Source organism: Danio rerio, chromosome 1 (genome assembly GCF_049306965.1).
Source record: "Danio rerio strain Tuebingen ecotype United States chromosome 1, GRCz12tu, whole genome shotgun sequence".
Lineage (NCBI taxonomy): Eukaryota > Metazoa > Chordata > Actinopteri > Cypriniformes > Danionidae > Danio > Danio rerio.
The window spans coordinates 45,554,162-45,562,500 of NC_133176.1; the positions used below are offsets into that span (position 1 = coordinate 45,554,162).

The 8,339-nt window shown below is 38.3% G+C and overlaps 1 protein-coding gene and 1 long non-coding RNA gene across 5 annotated transcripts in view; one reads left to right on the forward strand and one right to left on the reverse strand.

The window, feature by feature from the left end:
• Nucleotides 1–8,339, forward strand: part of ctnna2 (catenin (cadherin-associated protein), alpha 2) — an 814,561-nt gene that overhangs the window by 74,747 nt on the left and 731,475 nt on the right. The window lies entirely within an intron of this gene.
• The window catches only part of LOC141386145 (uncharacterized), a 3,008-nt gene continuing 1,284 nt past the window's right edge, over nt 6,616–8,339 (reverse strand). Inside the window, exons 1-2 of the long non-coding RNA XR_012407447.1 lie at nt 8,117–8,339; nt 6,616–8,038 (exon numbers count right to left, since the gene is read on the reverse strand). The exon at nt 8,117–8,339 is cut by the window's right edge and continues 1,284 nt beyond it. This is a non-coding gene — a long non-coding RNA (uncharacterized lncRNA). The remainder of the gene's footprint in view (nt 8,039–8,116) is intronic.

Here is an 8,339-nt window from a genome sequence, read left to right on the forward strand (position 1 = left end):
CCCTCCAGAGCTGCCAGACCCTCCAGAGCTGCCAGACCCTCCAGAGCTGCCAGACCCTCCAGAGCTGCCAGACCCTCCAGTGCTGCCAGACCCTCCAGAGCTACCAAAGCTGCCAGATCCTCCAGAACTGCCAGTGCCGCTGCCGCCAGAGCTGCCAGAGCCACCGCCACCTGAACCTCCAGAATGGCCGCCGCCTCCTGAGCTCGCTGAATGGCCGCCGCCTCCTGAGCTTCCTGAACGGCCGCCGCCTCCTGAGCTTCCTGAACGGCCGCCGCCTCCTGAGCTTCCTGAACGGCCGCCGCCTCCTGAACTCCCTGAACGGCCGCCGCCGCCTGAACTCCCTGAACGGCCGCCGCCGCCTGAACTCCCTGAACGGCCGCCGCCGCCTGAACTCCCTGAACGGCCGCCGCCGCCTGAACTCCCTGAACGGCCGCCGCCGCCTGAACTCCCTGAACGGCCGCCGCCGCCTGAACTCCCTGAACGGCCGCCGCCTCCTAAGCTTCCTCAATGGTCGCAGCCTCACGCTCCAGGCCCTCCGCAGCTCCACGCTCCAGGCCCTCCGCAGCTCCACGCTCCAGGCCCTCCGCAGCTCCACGCTCCAGGCCCTCCGCAGCTCCACGCTCCAGGCCCTCCGCAGCTCCACGCTCCAGGCCCTCCGCAGCTCCACGCTCCAGGCCCTCCGCAGCTCCACGCTCCAGGCCCTCCGCAGCTCCACGCTCCAGGCCCTCCGCAGTTCCACGCTCCAGGCCCTCCGCAGTTCCACGCTCCGGGTCCTCCGCAGCTCCACGCTCCGGGTCCTCCGCAGCTCCACGCTCCAGGCCCTCCGCAGCTCCACGCTCCAGGCCCTCCGCAGCTCCATGCTCCAGTCCTGCCCCCGCTGCATGGTCCTGGCCCTCCATCCCTCCCCCTGTTCCGCCTCCGCTCCACCTCCCGCCTGAACTGTATTTGGAGCGTCTGGAAGCCGCTCTTTAGAGGGGGGGCTATGTTACGATAACCAGCGATCATTCACTGGAGATCGCTGGTTTCCTCTATCATCATTCACTTCACTTCCGCATTCCCCAGGACTACATTTTCATACATGCACTTCTCCCAATCACGCACGCCTGGTCACTCATCTTCCTGATTACATCACCAGCTGAAACCTGTTACAGAGACTGATTACACACAGTATTTAAGCAGCACACACACTCTTTCACATTGCCGAGTCTTGTTTACTGTATAGTGACATTTCAACGCGTTTCTCTCTGTCTTGTTTCTCCGTGTCTGATCCTAGCTTTGTATCCTAGTATTCCGTTTTAGCCGCCTGCCTTTCGACACTCTGCCTGTTTACTGACTTCGACTCTGGATTTGCCCGCACATACCTGTTCATTCCTGTATTGACCATTGCTTGCCTGACAAAGATTAAACCTGCATATTGGATCCTACCTTCTGTTGTTGGTGTCACTCCCCGGCGTTACAATAATAATAATAAATTAAAAATAAAAATAAGATTGTAGGCTTAAGTTGTTTTCTTGGTTATGTTTGTTGTACACCACTCCAAAATTAAATCAATTTAGTTGTTTTCTTAATCCTGTCCTAGTTTTATTAACAACATTTTTAACAGGGCTTTAATATATATATATATATATATATATATATATATATATATATATATATAYACACACACACACACACACACACACACACACACACACACACACACACACACACACACACACACACACACACACATATATATATATATATACATATACATACATATATACACACACACACACACACACACAAACACACACACGCGCACACACACACACACACATTTTTATATGTTTATAACATAAATTTATATGTTTACATATATATATATATATATATATATATATATATATATATATATATATATATATATATATATATATATATATATATATATATATATATATATATATATATATATATATATATATATATATATATATATATATGACGCACACATGCCCCGACCTCTTGCTTAATCTCCACCCCCGATTAATCGTTTGTTGAACCTGTGGATTAATCAAAATTAAAAATCTAAATGCCCATCTCTAACATTATGTAAATGGCCCCCATGTGGAGAATGTTAAATGGCCTTCACTGAGTCCTGACCTCAACCCAACAGAAAACCTTTGGGTTGAATTAGAGGAGAGACTGCAAGCCAAGCCTTCTAATCCAGTATCAGTGTCTGAGCTTTCAAATGCACTTCTAGAAGAATACATGCATACATAAACATAAACCTTGCAGAAAGTCTTCCCTATAGAATTGAAGCTGTTAAAACCCAGATTGGGATGTCAATAATCTTCATGAGCATGCAAAGGCAGATGCCACAAAACGTTTGGCAATTATGGTACTGTGAAACAGGAGGTTATGCTTGGACAATTTGCTGTTCCTAGTCACCCAAGTGTACAAAAAATGTAAAATATCAATATATTGCAAAAATAGTTTGCTCAGCTGAAATCATAGCGGTGTCAATAATTGTGCTATCCACATATTTAATTGTGCCGCATTTGCAAATAAATGAAAACAAAAAGTAAATGAAATGAATTTGTTTGGTCATATTTTAAACATAATATCAAAAGGTTAAATAATAAACACATTTTCACAGCCTAATTTGCTCAGATTTACTAAGGGATCTTTGTGTGGAAAATGAAGCAGAGGTTGATCTAGGTCACTAAACATCTAGGCTCAAACGTCTTATACACATTTTCTAGACAGTGGAATTGTTGTCATCTCAGACGGATCCCCTCTGAGAACACAAACGCCTGCTTACTTTATCAAACCTTGCATACATTCTATTCAGGGGTTTCATTCTATATGTACAATACTAAATTGTTATTTCAAAGGAAAATATCTGTAGGATCTCTGAAACTGTATTATGAAACATGATCCGTTTGGATATTGTCAAACCGAGTGTCAATTTGTTTCGATCAAGGACAAACGTGACACATATTAAATCCTTGAGCGAACTCATGCACACCTACACAGGCTTTTATTGGAGTGGCACCTCAACAAAGTATGCTGTGAAATGAGTCCATCTCCTTGAGACAGGGTAAAGTCAATAAGGGCTGCGAGATAGATGAGTACTGATTTACGGTCGAAGCTGAGGAAAGATCTGGAATACCTTTAACTGCATTCATTCTGATCACAGCTTGGTTAAACACAGCTGCTGTATTCTGTGATGCATCACTATTTTAAAAAGACAATTTTTCATGCACAATTTTTTTTGTAAACAATATTTATATATATTTTTTTGTAAATTTTATTTATTCTTAAACACATTAAATTCTGCAATGATCACAGCTTGGTTAAACACAGCTGCTGTATTCTGTGATGCATCACTATTTTAAAAAGACAATTATTCATGCACAATTTTTTTGTAAACAATATTTATATATATTTTTTTGTAAATTTTATTTATTCTTAAACACATTAAATTCTGCAATTTCATACTATACTTTTATACTATTTTATACTATATTTTTAAATAATTAAAATTTGGTAATTGCTTGTTAATTGCATAAAACTGCAATTGTTTGAATTGGAGCATTAAATAATACTATTAAAAACATTACAGAAATTAACTATTGTTTATCATGTCAAAATGATCGTTACCTTATTAATTGTATCAGTTGCTGCAAGTAAGTTAGTTTACATATATTTAAAATATTGTTGAGTATTTTGATGCAGGAAATTTTTTACATTATACGTGAAAAGTTTAAAAAATAGGTAGATCCATTCAAATTTTGTTATTTTATATATTTTTATTACATTTTATTTAATTTTATTTAAACCCTATTTAATATTATAAATTGAGGCAAGAATTACTGAAAACAGTCAACTACCTCATTCAAGGTGTTTATAAAATATTTTATAAAAAAGAAAATATAAGACCAATGAGACCTATCTTAACAACACATTTATTTTTATTTTGGGAGAGAGGTTGCATAAACCTGTCCAGCTTCTTTTTCAAATATAAATAAGAGGAAACACAAAGGCCAAATTTGCTTATTCATCCATCACAATATAGTTTTGATGGTCTGCTAAAGATTGTTGAAGTTCACAGTGTTGCATATATATATGATTGCAAAATAATTAAAATTACTTTGAATTGTCATGAAGTATTAATGCTTGCATTAATGCTTACATTGTTGTAACGTTAAATCCACAGGGTTTTTCTTCATTAGTGAGTCACAAATCCCCAGTGTCCAGTTCAGTCCACACCCTGGACCGTCACCGGAGTCACGACCTTGACTCATTGTCAGTCTACACCAAATGTCCGCAGTTAAATCACTTGAAAAATTCAGCACTCGTGAATCTTCTGCCATTAAGCTGCCATTTACTGCAACATGATTTAAGCAGCACCTCAGCTGAATATGCTGAACTATTGTTTGAATTGGAGACAGTCATAAATCAAAATGCCTGCATAAATTTACCTCAGCACAGAGATACAGTAGCGAAAGTAAGGGGGGATGGAAGAGCCAAAAAAACTGCACAACACACAAGTATAACAACAGGTAATCTCAATGTCTCATAGTCCTGCCTCCTGTTTCTCTGGCCTCTTCGAAGTGTTTCCCTAAATAAATGTGGAATACATTGAGAGCAAGGTGTAAAATTCGGCATAAACCTGTCAAGGCACTGCTACTGTATACTGAGCTCATTAACACAAACCCTCTCAACTAGAGCTTCTCCATTTGGGTTGGCAAACCCCTTCAATTAAGTAATTATACACTTTTTTTTTTAGCATTTTTATTGCCTGCATTTTCATTCTTAATTAGAGTTAAAAGCAATAAATAAAATTAGATAAAATAAAATAAAATAAAATTAGATGAAATTTTATAAAAAAAAATTAAATTAAATTAAATAAGGTAAAATAAAATAAAGTTACATAAAATTAAATAAATTAGATAAAATTAAATACAAAAAAATAAAATAAAAAAATAATATAAAAATACAATTTAATTAAATAAATAATAAAAAATACTAGAAAATACAATGTAAAATAAATGAATTAATAAATGTATAAAAATAAATAAATAAATAAATAAATAAATAAATAAAGCATAATGGGTGCATTTTTACATTAAAATCTACTAAATTGGTATTTTCATGTGTTTATTTTTTTAAAAAGACAGTGTTTGGCAGGGCTTACAGTATGGCATGAATAAACAAACCTAAAAGTAAAAGTCAATGAGTATATAAATGGTCTTTAACAGGCCAAATCCAAAAGTTTTTTTCAGTTCAAATCCTGACTAAACAGTCACTCTCAGATCATGCCCTTGAGCCAGAGTATCTGTGGTTTTTCTTCTTAGGTTTTGTTATTCATCACACTAACTCTGGCTGGCAAAAGAGTCTGAGTGCAGTTCTAAAACAAAACAAGAAGCACAGTTCTTTTAATAAAACTTCAATCTCTCTTGGGACGTTTTCTAGAAAGACACCAAAGTCACAATCCATAATTTCCTTACTATCATAATTCTGCTCTTTTTATGGATATAAGTTTTTAAGAGCAAGAATAAATTAATATACGGAAGCAAATCGCCCTGAACTCAAATGAAGAAACATTTCTCACACTTTTCTTTGTTTCTATCTGGTCTGATCTCAGTTCTGTTGATTATTTATTTTAAAACCTGGAGATCTCATTTATTTTATGTTGGTCACCTTTTAAAAAGTGTCAAAATAAATTAGTAAAATAAAAAGTGTCAGTGCGCAAGAAAAGTGCATCTATTGTAGAATCTCCAAGAAAAAAAACAGACTGTAATTGTTTGTTAGTCTTGCCTCATTTAAAGTCTGCATGAACCTTGAATGGCTGAGGTTTTCAGAATTATTTAAAAATGTTGATGTACTTCTAACTAAAATGGAATATTGAGTAGAAGGCAGGGCATTCTTTGGAAGCCATCAAGTTGACATCAACACAGAGGTACTTACACTTCAAGATTATTATAATTTATTTTAATATAATTAATTTATTTTAATTATAATTACTATTTTTAAATTTACTGCTGATATCAGTTCAGTTTCAGCTAGTTTCATTTATGGATTTGCTAGTTTCAGTTATGGTTTTATTTAGTTTTATTGTTATTTAGTTTAGTAGACACAGTGGATAACAGTGCAGCAGGTCTCTTTCCCTGTCTATTTCAACCGTTAACTCTGCCAGTAATCTTGAAGAAGTTAAACACATGCGAACACAGCAGCACGGATAAAGACGATGTGTCTGAATGGTAACAAACTTAACTGACAAAAGGAAAAGTCTGCCAATCTCCAATTCTCATACAGCTCTCCCGACAAAAAAGCTTGCTATACACAAACAGATTCGATGTATTGGTAGCCCTGACGGCATCACAGGGAAAACCATGCAACTAATTTCATGTGGATCATGGAAACAAACACATATAACCCTTCATGAACGGCTAAATACTGCAATATGTTTCTCTAAAAAGACCCAATTCAGATTTTTCCACCACAGAATGAGTTATTATTAGTTCTGAAATTATTATTGTTTTTGATAATTATTATTTTATTTCAGTGTTTCAGTTAATTTTGTTAGTTTCATTTAGTTTTAGTTTTTGTGTGTGTGTGTGTGTGTGTGTGTGTGTGTGTATTTTAAAATGTTATTTCAGTAACAAAAAAGTTTTTTTGACCAATAGCTTTAACCAGCTAGCAAAATTCTTGTGGCTCAAATCCAGCCCACACCAGACACTTACATCTGGCCCACTTACCGCATGGAATGATGGCACTCGGGCAGTCCACCCCTGTTTGTCAGACCTGGGCCACAATTAAGCCACAGCAATACAAAATATCAGTCAGAATTCAACCAAACAAACTAGAACTGATCCTATTCTGGTCCACAGTTTGCTTTTAATCTGGCCCAAATCTACCTCACATCAGACACTTACATCAATGGAATAATGGCCATAGGGTGGTCCGCTCCTAAATATGTTTTAGGATAACAGTACCATACTTGCCACATCTTACCTCCGCTGCTTTAAACTCACACCATCTTTAGCGATACTCACTCATATTTGCCAAATCTCATCTGGGCTACTATAGGCTCACAGCCAAATTAGCTAGAGTATACTGGGCCGAATATTTGCCAAAAGTGGTCCACATTTGTTTTAGGATAACTGGGCCACATTTGCCATATTTTCTCTGGGCCACTTTGGGCTTACAGCCCCCTTAGCCAGAGCTTACTGTGCCGAATATTTGCCAAAAGTGGCCCACATATGTCTTAGGATAACTGGGCCACATTTGCACCTACACATGTGAGACACTTTGGGTTTATATTATCCTAAATTTACCATTTTCCACATGGTCCACTTTAGGCTCACATTCAGATTACATTTTGCCATAGGTGCCAAATGTTTGCTTTAAATGGCCCATAAATGAATTTGAATCTTTGGCCTCGTTTTATCATTGTAAAGGTGGGTCACATTCATTTAGTCTGGGCCAGAGGAAGACCACCAGTGCTGCATAACTGCCTAAAGTGGCCCACATTCGTATGCTATCGGGGTAGTCTATTAGTCTATTTAGTCTATTAGGTTGACCGTTGAGCTTCGTTGGTTCGTTGATCAGCCTCAGTCTGGTGATCAGCCTCAGTCCGGCCAACCAGTCATCTCTCATTGGGTGAACGTCAGAGCTTGTTGGCCCGATTCATCAAGTTCAATTGGCATAGGCTGAAGAGAGTGTTCTGACTGTTTATTCGGCAACTAATCAAGGGTGTGTTTCCGAAAACCATCGTTAGCCAATTAAAGTCGCAAGTTCAATCGTTACAAACTAAGTTCGTTGATTTGGCTTTTCCCAATCCATCATTCCAATAAACATTCACGAAGTGCATCACAAACTTGTAAGATTGCATCTACACCTCTACAGCTGTAGTTGAAGCGTAGTTCCTGGTTGCGTTTGATTCACAGTTACCCCCCCACACATACACACACCCTCCACCCTCCCCCCATTTAAACTTATTTAAACTTAAAACAATATAATTTGCACAAAAACGTTTTTTTTTTCACTAAAGAAGATGTTACTCCAACTCATTTAGAGCATCATTAAGGACATTTTACATTAGAATTAACATGGTTTAAATGACGGATCTCCGCCAAAGCAACTACGGTTTTGGGAAACAATCATCACTACATGGTTCTTTTTCCATACAATGCCTCAAACTATGATAGTTTAGCTGGGAGTTGCATCATTGTTTGCGAAACACACCACACAGTGGTGAGTGTGACGTAGTGAGGTAACGTAGCAAGTCAATAATTCAAGTGAAGAAGGAACACAAAGAGGCTGGTTGTAATATCACTACATTTCTC